The following is a 24591-nucleotide window of genomic DNA, read 5'->3' as shown; positions in this document are numbered from 1 at the left end:
GGTCAATCTTCCTCTCTGTCACCAGGCCACCTTTTCATAAAAACACGTTGATAACGAGAAACTTATTGGCATCTGAATGTGGCCCAAGGCCTTTTGGTGAGTTAGTGCTCCATGAGCTGTAAGGTGTTATGGCAAGTTATTTTTAAAACTGCTTTCCTCTCACTGTGTTGAATGACATTCTGTATTATTCAAGTGCTGTCCATTCAGAAATGTTTCCACAAACACCAAGTGACAAGAATTGTGTTTCACTGTGGCTCACGTCCATAGTCTTGCCATGCTACATCGCGAAGATCAAGAGATGGGAATTTCCCGCTTTCCTGTCCCCATAGAAACACAATTCAGTGGCTGACATGATTTATTGCTACACGCTTAATGCTTTTTCTTCAAATGCATGATTAATTGCAAGTGTATTAATTTATATCAAATTACTCTGATATAGAGTAATGAAACAAGTTGGAAAGTTTCCAGAAGCTATAATTGACATAATGTAATAGCTTTTTAGCAAAGAACTAATCCCATTGCTATATGTTTGTTGGGTGCAGGAAGATTCCATCGTTAATATAGTAACAATATTGTTTAATCGTCTTGAGGTGAATTTATAATGAGATTCTTGTTTTGTCAGCACACCAACCTCAATTTCAAATTATATAAATGCCTGTCCTTTCATCTGGAATGCACTGCCTGAAAGTCTGGTGGAAGCAAATTCGATGGTAACTTTCAAAAGGAATTGGATGAATATTGGAAAAATATATTTTTCAAGGCCTTGACAAACGCTCAGACCAGCTTTCAATAGCCAACGCCAGTGCGATGGGCTGAATTCCCTCCTTCTGCACTGTAAGATCCTTTGACCTCAACCGCTTGAATAGGTTTCTGCATTCTTGGGTGGTAGAGAAGAAATCAGCAAGAGGCTCTTTCACCATATCACTTTGCAGCGAGTCTAGCTGGGAACCTCTGGCCATTTGTTTACTCAGGAAGCACCCCACCCAGAAGCACGTAACATCACGTTAGGCACACGTCTCGACCGCATCATACCGTCCTGTGATATTTCGGTTGGTGGGCGTGCGGGCGCAAGTTCAAAGTGCGCCTGCTGACGATTAAGAAGCCAATTGGAATTAATTAAACAGCAGTTGACTGGGATTTCTGGTGGCCCATCTGCCTTTATGGTTGGCGGGTGGTCCAATTGGCAACCTGTTTGAGCTGCAACCTCGATCCACGGCAGAATGAAAGTTCAGGGTTCAAATAAAATTAGCAGATGGTCTGGGGACGGGGGTCAAAGCGGTCGTTTCACATTGCATGGCTGTTAACTGACCAGTCAGGATGATGGTGCTCTCCAGGGCCGACCGAGGCCGGGAATGAGTTTTGCGCCCACCAAGTCCTATTCCTGGCAAAAATAAACATGTTTTCAAGAAATTAATCAAATTAATAGTTGTATGCGTAAGGGTCATGGAGTCATAGAGTTGTACAGAGCAGAAAAGACCCTTCAGCCCATCGAGTCTGCACTGACAATAACTACTCCTAATTTCGTGCTAATCCCATTTACCAGCACTTGTGCCATATCCTTGAATGTGATGATGTTTCAATTGCTCATCCAAGTATTTTTTAATGGTTGTGAGGTTTTCATCCTCCACTACCTTCCCAGGAAAGCATTCCAGATTCTCACCACCCTCTGAGTGACATTTCTCTGGGTGGGATTCTCTGCCGGCGGGATTCTCCGCTCCGCCGGCAGCGCAGCTAGGCCTGTGCGTTTCCCGGCAGCGTGGGATGGCCACAGTGGGAAAACCCGTTGGCAGCTGGCATAAACGGAGAAACCCGCTGGAGTCGGGGGCACGTCACCGAGGACAGGCGGCAGGCGGACCGGAGAATCCTGCCCTCTGTGAGTCAAACATTTCACTTTTTAAAAAAAGATTGCCGTTACATAGCTGCTTATCCATGGATGGGAAATGGCTTTGTGTGTGCATCAGTGTAAAAGTATTCTAACTCTAGTTTCAAACTCCCATAACACAACCCCACACTGGTTGGAGATTGCACAGGCTGCAGTATAACTTCAGTACGCAGTGACACCCTAATTGGACTCCTGAATGGGACATTGGTTCAGGCAGCACGGCCATAATCCTGTGAGGGAACAGATATCCACCAGCTGGGCAGGAACCAGGCCAAGCAGCGAGTCTGCCCGCAGTAGGATCCGTCCAATTTCCATGCCATAGGCATCAATGGGACAAAAAAGTGGGAATGTTGTACAAAGGGTAAAGCAATCCACAAGAGGCTGTGTACAGTGTCTGTTTGGAGTTTATGCTGATCTTGCACTTTTGGAAGATGACAATACCCACAGAAATTTGTAACTATGTCTGCTGCACTGATTACCAGCAACCCCAAGAGTGGAGTTCCCCCTCATGTGCCACCAAGTCTCCTTGTTTGCCTGGACACTTGTGCGGAGCTCCTTTCTGACGAGCCCTTTTTTGCAGTTGAGATCACTGTGCAAGCTAGCAGTGTGCTTGCAGTCTGTACAGTAAGAAAGCGCCGAATCCTAACCACTAGACCACCAGGGAAACTGGCAACGCCGGCATCTCCACACCTTGCAGTCTGTGGCTGTGCATGGCATGTGAGATACTGGATCTGAGGTGGCTGATTAATGGCGCATCTAAAAATCAAGGAAGGGAAAGGGTGAGTGCAGCTGAGTGTTTTAAAATGAAACAGCCTGGTACATCAAGATATGATGGGAGTAGCAGTGACTTGAATAAAAATGTGAGTGCAAACCCACATGAATGAATGGCATTAGAGGCGGTAGAGCTATTCCAAATATATCTCTGGAGGTTTTCCACCATTGGCGAATTACGACATACAGCAGAATCCAGGGGAAGGTAACTGAGCACAGATCCAAGCATAGATGGGGATGAGACCAGAGGCAGGGGAGCTGTGAGCTGTTAGATAAGGGCCGACTCTAGACTTGCCTCTGAAACGAGAAAAGACAGATGCATTTCCCTAATGTCTACTTGACCTTCACTTGACCCTCACTGGCAACATGTATCTCACATCATTGATCTGATTTAGAGTCATCAAGATCAGCTCACCTGCAGAAACCTTCTTTTAGTTGACAGTAATCGGCCCAAAAATTGCATAACATTTAGCTGTTTGACTGGCTGCTGGGAAATGGCTGAGAGAGTTGTCCGTCTGAAACCAATACTCTGGTGCGGCTATGTGCAGTGTCGTGGCTTACCCGTGTGCGTCAGTGCTTTCTTCTAACAAAAATGAGGAAAATTGACAGTTCTATGCACAATTAGCCCATGCCTACTCAATGTGCTGCATGCATCATACAGCTGTTTGCTGCCTGATTGTTTCCAGGATTAAAGTATACCCTTTAAATTATTTTTTGATGTGGACAGGCCTTTTAAATGTTGGTGCATGGTTTTACACGTAGGGTAACTCAACAACATCTTATTTATTTCATGCCTTTAGTATAATGAAGGGTCCCGGGGCACTTCACGGGTGCACTGTCTGACATCAAGCCACATAAGGAGGGGTAGTGGGCCTTAACGTCCTCAAGAGTGGCAGTCAGGGTCGGATTGCCACCCTGTGCCCACATACCTGCACCAAATTTCTTCTGTGCCTGTCTCACCCGACCTTTCAACCCAGGCTGGGCAAGATCCAGACGGCGCAGCTGTCTCCAAAGCTTGGCGACAAAGTCTAAGAAAGTCGGAGTGAAGGAGGACATGCCTCCTTTTTCATAGCACCAGCTGCTGTAAATCAGGTAAGTTTAACGGTCCAATTTAAATTGATAGGCAGGCGGCACAGTGACGCAGTGGTTAGCACTGCTGTCTCACAGCGCCAAGCACCCAGGTTCTCCCCATGTCTACGTGGACCTCACCCCCACAGCCCAAAAAGATATGTAGGGTAGGTGAAATGGCCATGCTAAATTGCCTCTTAATTTGAAGAAAGGAATTGGATACTCTAAATTTATTTTTTAAAAGAAATTGATAAGCCAGGGCGACGGTAAGTGTCTATGGTAAGTGGGTACAATTTTGGGGTTGGGGATCAGAGGGGGGGTCGGAGAGAATAGTATATTGGGAGCAGAGTGGAGGGATGAGTTGAGAGTAGTGGATTTGTCCAGCCAGGTCGGGTCTGTGGGGTATGGTTAGTTGGGGTGGATGGGGGAGTCCCCTTTTGGGGGCCTGGAGGGAGTCTCGGGGGGGGGGGGGGGGGGGGGGGGGGGGGAATTGAAGTCAAAGAGGTTTTAATTCTTCTTTTTCTGGTAACCATTGAGCCTCATGGTAGCACAGTGATTAGCACTGCTGTCTCACAGCACCTGGGACCCAGGTTCAATTCTGGCCTTGTTGACTGTGTGCTGTTTGCAGGTTCTCCCCGTGTTTGCGTGAGTTTCCTCCGGGTGCTCCCTCAGAGGGTCAGTGCAGACTCAATGGGCCGAAAGGCCTCCTTCTGCACAGTAGGGATTCTATGGTGTAACCCAGTCAGGGCCACCTGAAGTTTCTGATTTAAGTCACGTTTTCGGATGGTACACAGTGCAAGGCAATTGCCCAGGGAAAGTTAGCACTTCTGGGCAATTGCCGTGCAAATCCTTAGCTCGGAAGTTCCGAGAGGGATATCCCACTACATCTCTGGTGTTATAGCCAAATCCAGACAGCTCGGTAGCATGGTGGTTAGCATAAATGCTTCACAGCTCCAGGGTCCCAGGTTCGATTCCCGGCTGGGTCACTGTCTGTGCGGAGTCTGCACGTCCTCCCCGTGTGTGCGTGGGTTTCCTCCGGGTCCTCCGGTTTCTTCCCACAGCCCAAAGATGTGCGGGTTAGGTGGATTGGCCATGCTAAATTGCCCATAGTGTCCTAATAGTAAGGTTAAGGGGGGGGGAGTTGTTGGATTATGGGTATAGGGTGGATACGTGGGTTTGAGTAGGGTGATCATTGCTCGGCACAACATCGAGGGCCGAAGGGCCTGTTCTGTGCTGTACTGTTCTATTCTATTCTAATACTGGGAAGTCTGGAGGTTACGGCCCATTAGATCAGATGATTGAAAATTTGCTAGATTTTAAGGACTGTCTCATAGGAGGAATGCTGTGGAGATGCCAGCGTTGGCCTGGGATGAACACAGTAAGAAGTCTTACAGCACCATGTTAAAGTCCAACATGTTTGTTTCAAACACTAGCTTTCGGAGCACTGCTCCTTCCTCAGGTGAATGAAGAGGTATGTTCCAGAAATATATATATGGACAAATTCAAAGATGCCAGACAATGCTTAGAATGCGAGCATTTGCAGGTAATTAAGTCTTTACAGATCCAGAAATAGGGGTAACCCCAGGTTAAAGAGGTGTGAATTGTCTCAAGCCAGGGCAGTTGGTAGGATTCCGCAAGCCCAGGCCAGATGGTGGGGGATGAATGTAATGCAACATGAATCCCAGGTCCCGGTTGAGGCTGCACTCATGTGTGCGGAACTTGGCTGTAAGTTTCTGCTCAGCAATTCTGCGTTGTCACGTGTCCTGAAGGCAGCCTTGGAGAACGCTTACCCGGAGATCAGAGGCTGAATGCCCTTGACTGCTCAAGTGTTCCCCGACTAGAAGGGAACATTTCTGCCTGGTGATTGTCGTGCGATGTCTGTTCATTCGTTGTCGCAGTGTCTGCACGGTCTTACCAATGTACCACTCTTCGGGACATCCTTTCCTGCAGCGTATGAGGTAGACAACGTTGGCCGAGTCGCACAAGTATGTACCGCATACCTGGTGGGTGGTGTTTCCACGTGCAATGGTGGTATCCATATCGATGATCTGGCATGCCTTGCAGAGATTGCCCTGGCAGGGTTGTGTGGTGTCGTGGTCACTGTTCTGAAGGCTGGATAGTTTGCTGCAAACAATGGTTTGTTTGAGGTTGCGCGGTTGTTTGAAGGCAAGTAGTGGGGGTGCGGGGATGACCTTGGCAAGATGTTCATCTTCATCGATGACGTGTTGAAGGCTGCGAAGAAGATGTCATCGGAGGAAAGCGGCGTACAGTGACAGAGAAAGTGCCAGGCAACCTGAGGCTGGCAGGGCAGCACAGTGGTGCAATGGTTAACATTGCTGCCTCACACCGCTGAGGATCCGAGTTCAATCCTGAATGTGGGTCACTGTCCGTGTGGAGTTTGTGTAGGTCTGTGTAGGTCTCGCTCCCACAACCCAAAGATATGCAGGGTAGGTGGATTGGCCAGGCTAAATTGCCCCTTAATTGGAAAAAAAGAATTGGGTACTCTAAATTAATTTTTTAAAACCTGAAGCAGAACAGTTTTTTCACATTATTCTTTCATCGGATGTGAGCATTGTTGGCAAAACCAGCATTTGACGTCGATCCCTAATTGCCCCTGAACTGAATGGCTTTGCTAGGCCATTTCAGAAGGCATGTAAGAGCCAATCACATGGCTATGGGTCTGGAGTCACATGTAGGCCAGACTTGGTAAGGATGGAAGACTTTCTTTCCTACAGGAGATTACATCTGGAACATGAAGTTACATGTTATGGGGAGGTCTCTGAGTTAGTATCGGATCATGTGCACCACAACCAGAATCAGCAATGTGAACCTGTCACATTTCAGATGAACCGGTGGAGTCTCACTTTGTTCCAGAGCTCAGCACAGCTGTGCCCTATAACCTCTGCCCTCTCAACTCCTGCGGCTGCAGTGAGGGAGTGGGACTGGATCTCCTGACCTTGCACTGGTGTCACTCGACATCCTGAACGGTCGCAATCTTGGCGTGTTTAGCTGCTGTCAGCTGTTTAAATAAGTACGGAACATATGCCTGATGCACCCTGTAAATGGATTACGTGTCAAGGCCATTTAATTGACAGAAACTAAAACACCCTGTCCACACTGACATAACCACTCAGGCAAGTGATGCAGTGCCTCACAATGAGGTTTATTTTCTGCTGGTCAGCAGTGGCAGGAATGTATTTACTATGACTGAACAGCAGGCATGTTGTGAGAGAGTGGCTGCTGGAGTGAGCAAGCTACCAAATCCTGACCGATTGGAGTGAGAATAGATAATTATTTACAGACGGGCTGTCATTCAGCTGCGGTTGTGCAGTCAGGTGATATTCCCAAATACAGAATGAACAGGGCTATATGGGTGGCATGGAGTGACCCAGCTGGGAGAACTTGACCTCCGCTGAACTGTGCAATGTGGCTCAAAAAATCAGTTGATGGAAATAGTGCGGCAAATAACTGATATATAAAAGCTCTGATCTTGTGTATAGAGACAGGAGCAGACCATTGAACCCCTCGAGCCTGTTCCACCATGCATTTTGATCCTGGCTGATCAATGTCATTTACCTTGTTCTTTGTTTCATGTCCCTCTATGTCCTAATCAACCTTTGTCTTGGAAATTTCAGTTGACACAGTGCCATTCGCTGGAGTGTTTTATCAATTTCCACTACCCTGTCTTTAATTTCACCCCCAAATGTTCAAGCTGTCATTTTAATGTGATACCCTCTTTTTCGGGATTCTTCAACCAGAGCTAATACTTCCTCTGAGGCACTATTGTTGAATCCCTTTGCCTTTTTAAACACACCTTGATAAAATCACCCCTCTACCTTGCAAACTTGAGGAAATACAAGCCACGTTTATGCAACCTGGCTTCACAATTTAACCCCGTGTTTTTCTGAGTCACACCATCCAGGTCAGTATATCTTTTGATGTTCAGGATCTGACTAAGACTCTGCACAATGAATCACTTTTGAATTCCAACTCCTTTGAGATAAAGGTCAATATTCCATTAGTCTTTTAGATTATTGTTTTTCACATGTGCACCAGATTTTAGTGATTTGTGTGCCTGGCCACCCTTTGATGTTCTGCAGCTCACAGTCTGTCATCAGGGGTGGCATGGTGACACAATGGTTAGCACTGCTGGCTCACAGCTCCAGGGTCCTGGGTTCAATTTCGGCCTCGGGTGACTGTGTGGAGTTTGCACTTTCTCCCTGTGTCTGCGTGGGTTTTCTCCGGGTGCTCCGGTTTCCTCCCACAGTCCAAAGAAGTGCAGGTTAGGTGGATTGGCCATGTTAAATTGCCCCTTAGTGTCCAAAAGCTTAGGGTGGGGTTACTGGGTAATGGGATGGGGTGGAGGTGTGGGCTTAAGTAGGTGCTCTTTCCAATGACAAGTAGGTGCTCTTTCCAAGGGTCGGTGCAGACTAGATGGGCCAAATGGCCTCCTTCTCCACTGTGATCTGATTAAGAAATGATGTTAGGCATCCTTGATTTGCAGATGGTAACTGTGGTATTGGTTTTCCTTTTCCTGAGTATATTATTGACGGTGTGAATTTTATTCGCATTGGTTTAGTGACACTATGAATCTTATTCTCAATCTGAAGGTGGTGAATTTTATGTCATGGTTTCATTTCACTTGCTCCATTTGAGTGCGCTTCGCTGGCTTGTGGCCATTTGGACTGAATGCGTTGAGTTAAAGGGCTGGGTGGCTAAGAACCTGCTGTAAATCTGCTTGCTTTTTTTAAATTCGTTCATGGGAAGTGGGCATCACATGCTTTGCAGCATTTATTGCCCATCCCTAATTGAGGGGGCAGTTAAGAGTTAACCACATTGCTGTAGATCTGGAGTAACATGTACATAGAACATACAGTGCAGAAGGAGGCCATTCGGCCCATCGAGTCTGCATCAACCCACTTAAGCCCTCACTTCTACCCTATCCCTGTAACCCACAAATCCCTCCTAACCTTTTTGGATACTAAGGGCAATTAAGCCCAATTCATGGCCAATCGACGTCTTTGGACTGTGGGAGGAAACCGGAGCACCCGGAGGAAACCCACGCAGACATGGGGAGAACGTGCAGACACCGCACAGACAGTGACCCAGCGGGGAATCGAACCTGGGACCCTGGTGCTGTGGAGCCACAGTGCTATCCACTTGTGCTACCGTGCTGCCCAAACCAGGTCAGACCAGGTAAGGATAGCAAATTTCCTTCCCCAAAGAACCAGATGTTATTTTCCGACGATTGACCATGAATTCATGGTCATCATTGGACTTTTTAATTCCAGATATTTTATTCCATCACCTGCCGTGGTGGGATTCGAACCCGGGTCCCAAGATCATTATCGTGGATCTCTGGATTGCTAGTCCAGCGACAATACCACTACGCCACCGCCTCCCCAGGAAGCTATTTTGCAGAGCAGTACTGATGGTCATGAGTTGGGGGGCTGTTCTATCTCTGGCATTTAGAGCATCTGAAATAGCAGCGAGCAACCGGCAGCCTAGGGGCCACGCACGCCCCACCTAGGCTCTGAGTGCGGCCCACGTGCAGGGTTGTCACTATCTGCAGATTTCCACCTGCACAGTTTTTTTCCTATCTCGATGACTGAAGTGATACACGTGTAAGGCAAGGGAACATGAAATCAGGTGCATGCTGATTACACACATTGACTTGAGAGCCGTGTGCTCCCTTTACGCCCAAAGTGTAAAGGTATTTATTTTCTTTAAAAAAAAATTTAGAGTACCCAATTCTTTTTTTCCAATTTAAGGGGAAAGTTAGCGTGGCCAATCCACCTACCCTGCACATCTTTGGGTTGTAGGGGTGAGACCCTATGCAGACACAGGGAGGAGGTGCAAACTCCACACGGACAGTGACCCTGGGGCCAGGATCAAACCCGGGTCCTCAGCGCTGTGAGGCAGCAGTGCTAACCACTGCGCCACCGTGCTGCCCCTATTTATTTTGTTTTTACCATTTGAAGCTGATGATAGTTCTATTAATATATAGATGATTACGCATTTTCTATGACTCTTTATGAAATATTCGGCATGTATTTGATCTTATTCATGAGGTCATTGTTAGTGAACCAGCCCGATTTCAACCTTGCGGCCCACTGAGATGAAGGAGGGTCACTCATGCGGCCCACTCACTAGGCGAGGTTGCCCATTACTGGTCTAAACACTGGCAGAACTCAGCACATCCCACTTGAATCCATTAGAGATTGCCAAGTAGTATTCAAAATGGCAGTGGGTATATCTGTCCCGACTATTCTGACTTGGCCAATAAAGGTTTTTTTTCTGGGAAGAAATAACCACGGGGGAACTTGAGGTGAAATGAGGAATAAAAGTTCTAAATTGAAAAAAAATAATTGAGGGTGGATCCAGAAATGGAAGGTAATATTGTATTTGTTCGCCGATTGCTACAGGCTGCCTCTGGCATTGTTCCATTGCCTGCAGGTTAAAGAAGATCTGGATGCTTTCTTTGTTTGTGGAGAGTATGTGTGGGCTGCAGGTGTTTCTCATCTGATAGCAACGTGTGGGGAACAAGCTCCAGATTAAATGATTTATTCATTGACTGTACAAAAAAAACTGTTAGTGAACACTCAGCAGGGAGATCAATACACCTTTGTTCAAATTCTGTGTCATATGGAATGCATTTACCTCAGCTCCATTTTACATCATCCCAAAATCCTTTCTTTCCTCCTTAAGTTCTGTCCTGCAGGCAATGGTATACTGGGCTTCTATTCCAATGACAGTCCCTGCTGGAAAGTGAATGTACAGATGTTGGACGGAAATGAGATGAGGCTCGATTGTGATGTTCTGCCAACAAAACAAAACATTACTTGCTGTAGAAGCTCATACATAAAAATGGGCTCTCGGGTGAGGTACTGTAAGGAGGGCTATTGATGCCTTTGAAACCATTAGTGGTAATGCTACAACCATAAGGTGACACAGTGACCCAGCTTTGATTCCCATCTTGTGTGGGGTTTGCACATTTTCCCCGTGTCTGCGTGGGTTTCCTCCAGGTGCTCCGGTTTGCTACCAAAGTCTAAAGATGTGCAAGTGATTGGCCATGAGAAATTGCCCTTTAGTGTCGAAAAGGTTAGGTGGGATTACGGGGATAAGGTGGGGGCATCGGCCTAGGTAGGGTGCTCTTTCAGAGGATTGGTGCAGACGATGGGCCGAATGATGATGTTCTGTGCTGTAAGGATTCTATGATTCTATAAAAGCAGCAAATTGCACGTGCCAGAAATCTGAAATGAAAACAGAAAATGGTGGAAATACGCACCATCTGCGGAGGGAGAAGCAGGGTTAACAGGCTGGATTTTTATCTTCCAGGCAGGACTTGGGAAATTCCCAGCTTGCCACGTCCGCTTGCAAAGGCAGGATTTTCATTCCGGGGGTCAGGTGATAACAGCATCTCTGGAATCCACCGGGGCTGCGGTGCGTGAGAGACGAGATTTAAAAGGCTCACCTCAGTGCCTGGGGACTTTGTCCCAGCTATGGTTAAAAACAGAAAGACCCTCCTGTCCTCAACCTCACTCACACTCATCTCCTCCCCGAACACACTCCGTATGTCCCGTCCATGACACCTCATCCTCTCCCCCACCTCATCCCACATGGCCTCTCTCACCCCCATGCCCTCACACACTCTCCATGACAAGCTACGGCACTTCCATGCCCATTCACCCCAGCACACTCTGTATAGAACTAATGAAACCTATAGTGACAATAAGATGTGATAAAAAGTAATTTCTTCAGGAAAAATGCTTTCACTGCAGTCCAATAATTTTCTCTGTTTTAATTACCTTTGTTCAAGAGTCGCCAGGTATCTTTCCGATACCGCCACAAGGTTCAAACCGAATACTGATCAAAGACTCGATACACCAGTTAGTAAGTTTGAAATCAATGCACATTTATTTACACACACAGTCAATTATACTCATGCACAAATTCTACTCACTAAACTACAATACTACTAAAAGCCTATACTTAGCTTCGGATGCCCACTCAGTCAGAGGAACAATGGCCGTTGTCCGGTTCTGAGGCTGCTGGCATTGAACTGGTATAGAATAGTAGCTAGGAGCGCCTATCTCGTAGCGTGCGTTGACTTTAGACTTACTTGGCTGGTGCTTGGTGGGTCTCTCATCGCTGAGAGCCAAGGCCAAGATGAAGGTGAGGAAGAAGAGGAGCGATCTGTCTTTGGGGACTCCTCTTTATACCCCAAAGGGGCTTCGCGCGCTTTTGGGCGGATCCTGAACTTGGCCTCAATTAATTGGACCATGTCCTAATCATTTGTATTGATTTCTCCAATAAAGGGGTCGTTGCTTGATCACTGGGCGGGTTCTAGGTGACCGTTGGCCTGCCTTTGTTTTAGTCGCCACTGGCGCCGGGGAGTCTGCCCTGGTACCGATAGCTTAAATGTTTCTCTTTTGTCCCCTGGAGATAGCTCATTACTATGCTAATGGCTTGTAGTATCGGTTTTGTCTGGGAGCTGCAAACTCCAATCTACAGGCAAACCTTGCACCTGCTTGTTTTCTTAGCACTGTCCAATTTTCCCTTTACTCTTTGCAAGTGCCCATTTTGAAATCGGGACGTGGCCACCCCAGGTGGCTACCCTCCTTGTGATCCTCAACGCGGAGCGTGAAGGATCACATTACCGCGTCGTCTTCGTTCTCTGACCAAGCGGGGCACCCATGACTAGGCTCTACACTGACCTATACTATGCAACACAATTTTACCGAAACAATTTTAAATACATACATCATCAAGAAAAACTCTATGGGGGCGCTATGGCATTAAGGCATGCATTACAAAATTTTAAAAACTGGAACCTCTAACTATTCTCAATAAACTATCTTCACTCAAACAATTCAAAAAATATCCTAACATTTTAAACTGTACAAAATAGCAGCATACAAATTTCTCTGGCTTGGCAGTCAAACACAGAGATCACACTTCTTTATTGAAACAACGAACACACACAAAACAAAAAAACGGATGTACTTTAATCCATGTCAAGGGGTTCGGGGGTTTGGTGAAATCCGAAGATAGGGGTTCTAATTCCGTATACCGGGGTGCGAGAGCGGTAGGCTCTCCTTCGCCATCTCCTCATTCTAATGGTCTGCACAACACTGCAGAGTATCGCCAGTGCTAAAAGTGCTTCTACAACATATGAGAGTGAATACCAAGTGATAAATTTATCACACCAGGTTGGGGTACTGCTGACTGTTGCTCGGCTCTGTGTACTGTGGGGGAGGGAATCATTGACGGCCTGTGGGGTGGCGGTGAGGGGTTTAGCCTCCGCGCGCAACCGAAGGGATCCAGCTAAGATCCATGTCACAAAGATGGAGGTTGTCTTCATCTTTTCTTCTCTCCTCTTTTCTTCTCTTGTATTCTTCAGGCTTCTGGAATCATGTGAACACAAGCATAATACCTGTTATTATCTTGCTTAAGATCTCGTGTGTTTGTCTGTCTGTCCTTTATTGCCAATTACCCTTTATAATTGGTCACCATCTGTGACTCCCTCATTTAAAAAAAAACGAATTGCTGGACAAGACATTTTGGAAAAAGTGACACAGTGCGAGCCGTCTCGCAGCCTGTGCGATTTACCATCCCAATGTTTGTGGGTGTAAATCACATGAGGAAAGCAACCTACGGGTCGCTGTGAAACAAACCACAAATCTTTTGAACTAAAAGAGCCAAAATGAGGCGCGTATAGGCCGCAGCGGGTAAGAAATGGATGGAATCCCCGGGTAGGACGGTATGTGCTCTACACGAGTGTAGCTGAGGGGTCCTCAGGCAGGGCGGGGATTAATGCCGTTTCTCCACTGCCTGAGTAACCGGCAAGAACGGGTACGAATGTGGTCGTCGTGGGGGTTGCAGTAATGCCTCTACCGTCGAATCAGAAGAGCAGTTACGAACCGGTGTCTGGCAAATGCTCAGAGATGTCTGCAGTCAAACTAGGCAGTTGTCCGTGGATGAACTTGCTCCATTAACTGCCAGGGGGCGTTAGAAGGAGTGGTGGCATGGGGCTGTGAAAACGTGCAACTTCGAAACATTGAACACTTAACAAAACACATACAAACAAACATGCAACAAACATGGTGCAGGTTCCATCAGAAAGGACACTGTATCTCCATATCGGTTCCTTTTTAAACATTATCTGGACCAGGGCCGGATTAAGACCCTTAGAGGCCCTAAGCACTTAAAAGATTTTGGTGCCCCCATATATATGTAATTCAAAATATAAACAATAATAAACCATAAAATAAAATTTTATTTATCGAAATTAAACAAAACTTACAGTAAGATGGAAAATAATGTTTATTTTTGTATACCTGCACTTTATTTATATTTGAAAAGTTTTCTCCTCCTTTTTTTAATTGCAAAGTCTTTGATCAGATCCTCAAAACTAATCTTATGTAACACATCTGCTTCTATACTTAATAGAGATAAGGCACCCAGCCTGCCTTGTTGCATAGTTGTTCTGATAGGATTTTTAATATACTTCAACTGAGAAAATGAACGCTCAGCTGAGCAATTTGTGACCATTAATGTTAAAAATATACGAAAGCCAATGTCTACATTTGGAAAGGCACACTCAATATTGTCTTCTACAATTATTTTATAAAGTTCAGCATGACTGAATCTTGTTTTTACATTTTTTGTTGCACTGAACTTATGGTGCACATATGAATGAAACTGCTGAAGCTCAGCTGAGAAATTACTGTTGAAGTCCTCTGGGTAATCATCAATCAGCTTTTGACAGCACTGAGAATACCTTTCAATGTTAGTAGATGATGAAGTGACATTATGTGGCACATCACTTAGATAAGTAAATCTCTCTGCTATTTCTTTGTATATCTCTCCTCTTCTTTTCATCTCAGTTTCAAGTTTGTCAACAATTGTGTAAAAGATGGTGATACGAAATTTATCTCTGGCATTCAGATATACTTCTGGTGCATCTCCATCATTGGGTACCTTCTTTCTGATACGTTTGCGAGTTGTAGCTGCCTTGTAATCAACATCTGGTAGCATTTCCTTTGTAGCTGCTTCATATCTTTCAAATTCATCTCGTGAAGTGCACAGTTGGTCAGCTAATGATACATACAGATCTGCACATGTTTTTAAGTTCACATCCTCACTTTGTAGAACTTGGCTTACTCTGTGAAAATTCTGCAAAATCTCATTCCAAAAATTCAACATAAAAATGAATTCGAGCTCTTGCATCTTATCTGCAATATTATTTGCTTCTCTTCTAGCGTCTCCCTTTTGTGACTGGTCTTCGGCTATATATTCTAATGCTTCTAAAATTTTAAAGAAAGATTTCAAAATTGCTGCTGTTGCCATAGCATGTGCCTCCCATCTGGTATCAGAGAGGGATTTTAAGACACTTTCATTTCCAATACAACCTTTAAGAATTTTCCACCGGCTGCTTGAGGCTGAAAAAAAGGTATAGAGTAACTGCACTGTAGAGAAGAAATTAACTGCCTCTCGACAGCAGTCAGATTTAGTGAATGAGCTGCACAGGGCACATATATAGCAAACTTGTTTGTTTCTAAAAATTTTTGCTGCATCCCCTTATAACGCCCAGACATGTCAGAAGCGTTGTCATAAGACTGACCCCTACATTTTGAAAAGTTTAGCCTACAAGCTTCACGTAAGTACTGCAAAACCTGATTTGCCACTTCCTGACCGGTATGGCTTTTCATTTCCCGAAAGGTTAAAAAGCGTTCAATAGGCTGTCCATCTTTTAAGTACCTAAGTACAACACTTAACTGATCGATATGTGATAGATCTGGTGTTGAGTCAACTGACAAACTAAAATAACCAGAAGATTTTACTTCGTCAACAATGAGCGCATGGACCTTTTGTGCCATTAGTTGAATGAGTTCCTCACAGGTGGTTTTTTACAGGCAAAGTGAGATCAGTAATGAGACATGTGCTAGATGAACCTGCTTGTGACACCTCGGTGATTCTAACGTCATCATATTTTGATTCTGAAGTGATCAAAGTGGTATTTACCGTATTTGTGTCCGCTTCTGATGACGGAGATTGGTTTTGACCCGGAATCGGTACATCATGTTGTGGAACTTGTGTGAAGAAATCAGTCAGCTTTGCAGTCTTGGACTCTAAATCCAAAGTCTTCTCTTGTTTCTTTTTTGATAGTTTTCGCTTTTGTGCACCACTTAACTGAACACGTTTCATCTTGGTTCTTGGGGTCTGTAAAATACAGAAATAAAAAGAATATTTTGTTTGAATTATTATGCGGCAATCAACACAGTTACACATATCATTGTCAGACATAATGAAATACAAACTCAGTTATCACTACCAGTCCACCACCATGCGATAAATAAAAAATAGAAAATACATACATAGTAAAAAGCAGCACTATACACCATTTGGCCATTTTCACGAGTTTCACGACATTTCATAAGCACTTCCACAAAATTATGAAACATTAATTACATTATTTGTTGTCAGTGTCATTAAAAAAAAAGGAATCAGCTTACTTACAAAGTTACAATGTTGGCACGTGTGTTGTTGCCTGTTGGCACGCTGGACGCTGAGTGAGCTACTAACGCCCCTGCACAGTCTCATTCTCAGTGGACGACTGAACGGGACAGCCGACATGAACAAGATTTAGACAAGAACGATCACGTGAGCCTCCGTGGGGCAGTTACCAGATTCTAATTTTGTTGTATTCCCAAGATTAATGTATATCATTAACCTCTATCATTACTATTATTTTTATTTTTACTTCCGCCAAGGAGGTTATGTTTTTGTCGGAGTATGTGTGTGTTTGTTTTTTTTCCCACTGACGTTGTACAGATTGTATACAAATTTCACAGACTGCATACAAAGTTTCCCCTGCTTTCATTTATGTTGGGGGGGTGGGGGGATTTTTTTCCCCTTCGATTTCATAACCCTTGGCGGAGGTCTGAACTCTCTGAGTGCTCTTGTTATTATTGTATATAACTGTATGTAATTTTTTCATTTAATGTGGGGGCCCCTTTTTGTGGATCCTGGTTCAGCTGCACCATTTGCAGTACTGCACCATATGGCCCATATCGCAAAGGGATTCGTTTGGTGGGAGTCAGACTCAATGTCATCATCTTTTCCCGGCTGCCATACTCTCGACTTTGCCAAAGCTGCGTGGGGCGAATTGGGGTCCATCTCATTGTTCCAGATGAGCCTGGACGAATTGTCTCGGTGCCAGAATCGTGTATCAAGTTTTGAACTGCTGGTGTTCAATCCGTAATCGTCGGGCGGTGGGTCTGGGTCAGTGGCTTTGATGTAGGTGATCTCAAAGAGGTCACTTGAATCATGCTCGGAATCGCTGGGAGTGGGGCCTGGTGCAGGGGGATAGTTGTAACGTGGAGTGCTGTGGCTGTCGTCAGTGCTGTCGCTGTCGCTGCTGTTTGGGGGCGGGGAGAGGTGGAGTCGTGTGTCTGGGGGCGGAGTTGAAGTTGTGTCTGAGGACAGGCTGGACTGGCTTGGGGAGGGTAGGAATGTGTCTTCTGTGGGCGGGGTGAGCTCGTCTGCTGCTGTGAGCAGGATGTGGTGTGTGTGGCTATTCTGCGAGCCATAAGCCTTAAGCTGGTTTATGTGAAACCACGCAGACTTTCCATTAGGATATTTGATTTTGTATACAGAAGGGCTTACCTTGTCCGAAATGGAGTATGGACCTGAGAATTTCTGTAAAAGGAATTAACTGTATCGGGAAAGCATCACTTGCTGCCCTACTGCAAACTCAGTGGCATGCACTGTCTTATTGAAACAAGCCTTGCTCTGTTTCTTTCGTGTTCCCAGTCTCACAGCTGCTGCGAGTTGGGCTGCTTTAACATTCTCTATTAGCTGCTTCACAGCGTTTTCATGTGTGAGGGTTGTCACTGCGGGGCTGGTCAAATCCAAACCTAATAAATATTCCGCTCCTTTCATGGGGCGTCCGGTCATGAGAGTGTGGGGGGTGTATCCTGTGGACGTGGATACCGTGTTTCGTAAAAACATTAACGCAAATGGGAGAACTAAATCCCAGGTGCTATTATTCTGCTGAACCATTGTCCTAAGGGTGGCTTTCAGTGTCCTATTCATGCGTTCGACTATACCATTTGACTGGGGGTGGTACGCGATATGAAACTTCTGGGTTATACCGAAAATTGTGAGGACGTTTTTCATAACTCGTCCTGTGAAATGGGAGCCTTGGTCGAACTCTATACTGCAGGGGAGTCCCCACCTTGTGAAGACATGGTGGGTTAGGATTTTTGCCATTGTTTTCGCTGTATTTGTTTGTGATGGAAAAGCTTCCACCCATTTTGTGAAGGTGTCGATGACCACCAACACATACTTATATCCGTTTCTGCAAGGGGGTAGGGGTCCTATATAATCTATCTGGAGATTCGTCCAGGGGCCATTAACGGGGCGGGTATGGCTAAGTTGAGCCTTCTTTGCATATCTGTCCGGATTGTTCTGGGCACTGATCAAGCAATTCTTTATGTAATGTGTCGCATCGGCTTTTAAATTTGGCCACCAGCAGAGCGGTCTGAGGTGGGCTAAAGTGGGTTCAATTCCTTGGTGTCCATGATTGTCATGGAACTGAAAAATGAGCTGGTTCCTGTCCTGCTTTGGTACTACATAAAGGCTGTCTTTTAGAATCACACCGTCATGTGTGGTCATGGAATTCTTAAATTTGTCAGAAGGGGCTGGGAAGGTTCCCTTTAAAACTTCCCTGAGCTTCTCGTCCTGTTTCTGTGCCTGCGCTAAATCCTGGATGTTGGTCTGTGAGACCTGAACTGCGTGTACTGGGGTGCTTCGGGGGGGGGTTCCAGAAATAACCATGTCTAGAACCTGCCTTCGCTAGGGCGTCTGCTTTAACATTAACGGGGGTGAAGAACGGTGGTGACTGCGGACTTTAACAATTCCGTATTTCCTATCCTTTGCCTGCTCTAAAATATGGCGGAATAATGAGGCTGATGGTAGAGGTTTTCCGTCTGCGGAAACAAATCACACTTGTTTCCCACAGGGGTAGGAATTCCGTCAAACTATTGCAGACATACAAGCTGTCTGAGTAGATGTCTGCTGGAGTGGGGAACGAGTCGGGGTGGTCTACTATGTATGCTATCACTGCCAGTTCTGCTGCCTGTGAGCCTAAGTGTCCTGGCAACTTTAGTGAAATCTCTTCTAGGGCGCGTCCCTGCGCATCCTCTACATAAATGCCGCAACCTGTTATTCGTTTGCCATTCAAAACCGTGGAGGAGCCGTCCACATAAATTTTAAGGGGTGCAGTCTGTGGGCTGGTGTCTCTGGGGTGTGCAACCTATTTTCCTGGGGCGTGGCTTTGGAATGAATGGGCCTGTGTTGTGCTGTGTGGAGATAATCTCACATTCATGAGGGGTGCCTGGGTACTGTAAATTATCTGCAAGGAAATTGTGAGTCTTTGTCCGTTTGACTGTGATGTCCCATCCCTGTAAAAGAAGGGTCCAATGGGCTGCTCGGATTTGGCTGACTGTGCCATCTTTAAGTCGGCCGTCTAATAAAAGCTGTGTTGGGGTGTGTTCTGTGAGGATGGTGATGGGATTGAGTCGTGTGATGTATGAGAAGTACTGTACTGCCCAAAAAGCTGCGAGCAGGTGCCTTTCACAGGCAGTAAATCCCTGCTCCACAGGGTCTAAAACACGTGAGGCGTATGTCATGGGTCTTAACTGGTCATGGCATTCCTGGAGGAGCACGGCCGAAAGGGTTCGGTCGGTGCTTGCTACCTCGATAGCGAACGGGGATAGGGGTTCTGGGACCTGTAGTGCTGGGGCTGCGATGAGTGCTCTTTTTAAAGCATCCACGGCATCTGTATGCTGCGGAAGCCATTCCCAAGGTACCTTTTTCTTGAGAAGGTCAGATTAGGGGCGCTGCTTCAGTGGCAAAACCATCAATGTGGTTTCGGCAGTAGCCAACCAGTCCTAAAAATGACCGGAGGGCTGAGACATTGTGGGGAAGGGGCAATTTGACGATCGAGTCAATTCTCTTTTGCTCGATCTCGCGTTTACCATGCGTGATTACTGTTCCCAGGTATATCACTTTTTCTTCCAAAATCTGGGCCTTTTTGGGATTTACCTTACGCCAATTTCCTTTAGGAGTCCTAGGAGTTCTGCGAGAAGCGAAATGTGCTCTGCTTTTGTGTCTGTCGGTAGTAGCAGGCCGTCTACATACTGGACCAGACATTCGGGGCAGGAAAACTTAGCTAATCCATTTGCCAGCTGTCAGTGGAAAATGGAGGGGGAGTTGTGGAAGCCTTGTGGAAGGCATGTCCACATGTACTGCTGTCCTTTAAATGTGAATACGAATTTATACTGGAACGTTTTAGCCAATGGAATGGACCAAAAGTCGTTACTAATGTCCAAAACTGTGAAAATTCGTGACTGAAGTCCCTGTTTGAGCATGATCTCGGGACCCGTTGCTACGGTGGGGCTGCTGCTGGGGTTACTTTGTTCAGTTCCCGATAATCAATGGTCAGTCGCCATAATCCATCTGGTTTCCTGACGGGCTAAATCGGGGCATTATTTGTGGAGGCTACTGATCTCAGTACGCCCTGGTCTAATAAACTGTCTATCACTTTTGAGATTTCTCCCTCTGCTTCCTGGGGAAATCCGTACTGGGGTCTGGGGTCAGGACCTGTAATCTGCACAGAGCCAGCCATTCTGCCACATTCGTGCTTGTGCTGTGCAAATGCTGCTTCGTGTTCTTGCAGGACTGCCAAAACCTGTCTCTGCACTAATGGTTCGCGGGTCCTACCGAGCTAATCCTGTTTACATACTCTCCTACTGTGAGTGTGGCGGGGGCTCGTGATGCCTTTGCCATTTTCTATACAGACTTATTGACTGGATCAAAGGAAAGGTTGTGGGAGCTCATAAAATCGATCCCTAAAATATGTTCTGCTGTGTGGGGCAGATCAACTAACACTATGGGGTGCTTGGTGGTTATGTTACTGATTTGTATTGCTACAGGGGCTGTGATGTGTCCCTGTTGTAAGTGACCTGTAAAGCTGCTGAGGGTGATGGTGTCCTGTTGTGGGCCACGTGTCCCTCTGAAACATGGTGGAGGAATTAAGTGTGGTGCGGGACCCTCCTGTGTCCCAAAGAAATTCTACGGGCTGACCCCGGATTTTTCATGCCACGACCGGTCAACCGGACATATCCCAAAGGGTGTCGCAGACCCAAGTTGGGGAGCCCGAACACCGTCAGTCTGTGCCGTTCATGTCTCCATTGTCTGAACAGGCGCTAACACTATGGATAGGCGTTGCCCTATTCCTATTTAGGGTGCCTATCTGTTGGACTCTCTTTTGTTTCTGTGGCGCGTTGCACTCTCGTGCAAAGTGTCCTAACTGTCCACAGTTGTAACACTCCTGTGATTTGGGCTGGGGTGGGCTGTTCCTACTCATTTACCCATGCGGGGTTCTGGTGCACTTTAACTGTATGCATGTCTGCATCTGCCTGTTCTTCCTCGGGTTTCTTAAATGCGGTGTTGTTCTGAACGGATTGATCCCAAGCGTGGGACAACCTTTTCAAAACCCATTTCTCATTGTGGGCCTCATCTGAGGGGTCGTAATTCGCACAAACTCTCTGTCCTGCCTCTGTTGCATGGGAGACCAGGATTCGAAACCACTTGGCCATGTTATCTGCGGACAAATGGGCGCGGGCTAATTCTCCAAAAACTGCTGTGAAGTGTATCCACAAGCGTCCAGCAAACGCTGTGGGGTGCTCTGTTTTCTTTTGCCTACATCTGTTTAGGCCTTCTACCGGGCCTCCTCTGTTGTAGCCGATCGCATCAAGGATCGCTGTGTGCATCTCTTGGAGCGTGCCCCCTCCTACATTCTGTGGGTCGGGAAGGGCTGCTACAACTGAGGCTCAAAACTGTGAGCTTTACCTACTCTCTCTCGTCCAGGCCGTACATGGTGGCCTGCTGTTTTACTTTAGCGAAAAATTGGTGGGGGTCTGAAGTGGGGAGGAACGTTGTAATTTTTTCACACGCGTCCCATAATTGAGTCACGGTTAAGGGGGTTATGTAAAGGAAACCTGCTTCTCCTGCTGCGGCCCTGCGGTGTGTGGTTACCGGGTTCATGGGGGTGTGTTCTGCCTGTTCAGTGGGGGGTTGGGGTGCTCTCCTTTTCTGGGGCTTCTCCTGCGTACATGCTCCATGTACGTATCTATGGGCCGTTTCATTTAATTCCTGCCAATCGGGACCGTTTTCCTGGTCTAATTGAGGTCCAAATGTGCTCTGAAATCCATTCTGAACTGAAAGTAGGGATTGCAATTCTGCAATTTGCTTCCGGCACTTTGCGTGGTCTACGGAGCTCTTTGTTCCATTGTGGAAGCATGGAGTGCTCTTTAGGGCTACTTCTAAGTCATTGCACTCTTTCTGCAATGTTTCTACCTGCTGCTCGGTTTCCTTTCTTACCAAGACCGCACGTTATGTGTCCTGATAGGCCTTATCATACTGTGTCTGGAAGCTACTTAAGTGCGCAAGACAAGACTGGCGTGCCCTCTTGGCATCATCCAGCTCTCTGTCCTTTGCTGCTAACTTCTCTCTCAACTCTTTATTTTCCTTCTCTATCTCACTCACGTCTACCTCACTGGTTCTATCTCTCTCCTCTATCTCTCTACAGAACGTCCGAACAACGTCCTCGGTGCCTCGCAATTGTGCCAGACAGGACACGATTGCCATCGCCTTGCGAGGTTTTCCCAAGCTCTTCTTGTGGATCTCTGTCAGGTTCTCCCACCAAGTCCTATACTCCCGGGACCTGTTTCCTCATTAGCACAGAATTCACTCCAAAGGGGCCATCCTTTCCCTTTGAGGTACTTTCTAATTTCCTCTTCCCAAACGGGACACTGTCCTACTCTACTGGTCGCTGCGACCTCGAATTCCTGTGGATTCATAAGGCGTTCCATTGCCTTCATTGCCATCTTTCCTATCTCTGGGTTCTCTACTGAATTTGGAACAGGGGGTGATAAAGTGGTTCGGTAGACACGGGTACGGCTTACGCTAATTTCCGGCCTACAAAACTCCCGACAGTTTTACGCAACAAAATCTCTCAGGTTTAGCTTATATCCCTGTTAGTACGCATGCATTAACACAATTCCGAATTCTGGAGGCTTGATCAGTATTGCTCAAACGCTTGTGGTTTTTCTGTTTCCAATTGGATTTCTAATTCAAATTTTGGGTTCTGTCGGAGTGGGGGGGGGCACTTCTAAGTTGATTCCCGTCAGATGTCGCCAGTAAATGTTGCTTGTTATGCTCTCCTTAATTTTCTCTGTTTTAATTACCTTTGCTCAAGAGTCGCCAGGTATCTTTCTGATACCACCACAAGGTTCAAAACCGAATACTGATCAAAGACTCGATACACCAGTTAGTAAGTTTGAAATCAATGCAATTTATTTACACACACAGTCAATGTGTGTTACTCATGCACAAACTCTGCTCACTAAACTACAACTACTACTAAAAGCCTATACTTAGCTTCGGGTGCCCACTCAGTCAGAGGAACAATGGCTGTTGTCCGGTTCTGAGGCTGCTGGCATTGAACTGGTATCGAATAGTAGCTATGAGCGCCTATCTCGCAGCGTGCGTTGACTTTAGACTTACCTGGCTGGTGCTTGGCGGGTCTCTCGTCGCTGAGAGCCAAGGCCAAGATGAAGGTGAAGAAGAAGAAGAGTGATCTGTCTTGGGGGCTCCTCTATATAACCCAAACGGGCTTCACGCTCTTTTGGGCGGTTCCTGAACTTGGCCCCAATTAATTGGACCATGTCCTAATCATTTGTATTGATTTCTCCAATAAAGGGGTCATTGCTTGATCACTGGGCGGGTTCTAGGTGACCGTTGGCCTGCCTTTGTTTTAGTCTCCACTGGCACCGGGGAGTCTGCCTTGGTACCGATTGCTTAAATGTTTCTCTTTTGTCCCCGGAGATAGCTCATTACTATGCTAATGGCTTGTAGTATCGGTTTTGTCTGGGAGCTGCAAACTCCAATCCACAGGCAAACCTTGCACCTGCTTGTTTTCTTAGCACTGTCCAATTTTCCCTTTACTCTTTGCAAGTGTCCATTTTGAAATCGGGACGTGGCCACCCCAGGTGGCTACACTTGGCAGGGTGGGTTTGAGAGGCCATTGGGAATGGGTAAGGGGGAATAATCTGGCATGAAGGATATGGATAAGACTTTTTGAACTTGCCTTCCAAACAATTCCCTCACGCAGATGATGTTTCATAACACCATGAGCCACAATTCTTTGAAAAGCCAGCCCAACTCCATGAAGAAGACGGAGAACTAGCACATGCCAATCCCCAAAATGGAGCCGGCCAGGTCAAGAGTGCAGTTTGGAGCCTTATGACCCAAAGCAGTCCACACTCTTAAATGGCACTGCTGAAAATCAAAAGCCATGGGAATTGGATTAGGGATCCTAGAATCGGGGCCTACCCGCCATTTTCAACCCTCAGAGTCTCCTTGACACCCTGAAAATCCTTCTCGGTGTTTCAGTTCCGTGAACTTTCATTGTAAATGGTGATAAGCTATCAGGTGGTGTTGTTTTCCCAATGTTTGTGGCAGCTGTAATACTCTCAACAGTAATTTCCACACCACTACGCAGCTGGTTTTGGACTTTAGTTTCCAGATGGCACTCCTATCATTTACATTGCCATTTCCTCGAACAACAGCCAAACATCAAAGTGTACAAACAATATATGGCCACATGGTGGGGTATATCTTGCCTTTGTGCAATAATGTCGACAAGTGATAGCGAATCAGCAATAAGTTTTAGATCTCTCCTGATTGTTTTACATTTACATCAAATTGCTCCCTTGGCACCAGCCATCGAATTATCT

At 46.3% G+C, this 24591-nt stretch overlaps 1 protein-coding gene across 8 annotated transcripts in view; it reads left to right on the top strand.

Annotated features, from left to right (window-relative positions):
* lhfpl2b (LHFPL tetraspan subfamily member 2b) overlaps window positions 1–24591 on the top strand; it is a 222823-nt gene that overhangs the window by 138106 nt on the left and 60126 nt on the right. Inside the window, exon 1 of one of the 8 annotated variants that reach the window (XM_038805557.1) lies at window positions 14433–14467. The exons of the other annotated variants lie outside the window; for them this stretch is intronic. The gene's annotated coding sequence lies outside the window, so the exon portion shown is untranslated. Of the gene's footprint in view, window positions 1–14432; window positions 14468–24591 lie in introns of those variants that run through there. 8 annotated transcript variants of the gene reach the window in all.

Source organism: Scyliorhinus canicula, chromosome 8, assembly GCF_902713615.1.
Source record: "Scyliorhinus canicula chromosome 8, sScyCan1.1, whole genome shotgun sequence".
In the NCBI taxonomy this organism is placed as follows: domain Eukaryota; kingdom Metazoa; phylum Chordata; class Chondrichthyes; order Carcharhiniformes; family Scyliorhinidae; genus Scyliorhinus; species Scyliorhinus canicula.
The sequence above is the reverse complement of the archived record's forward strand: the minus strand, read 5'-3'. Positions and strand labels throughout refer to the sequence as shown.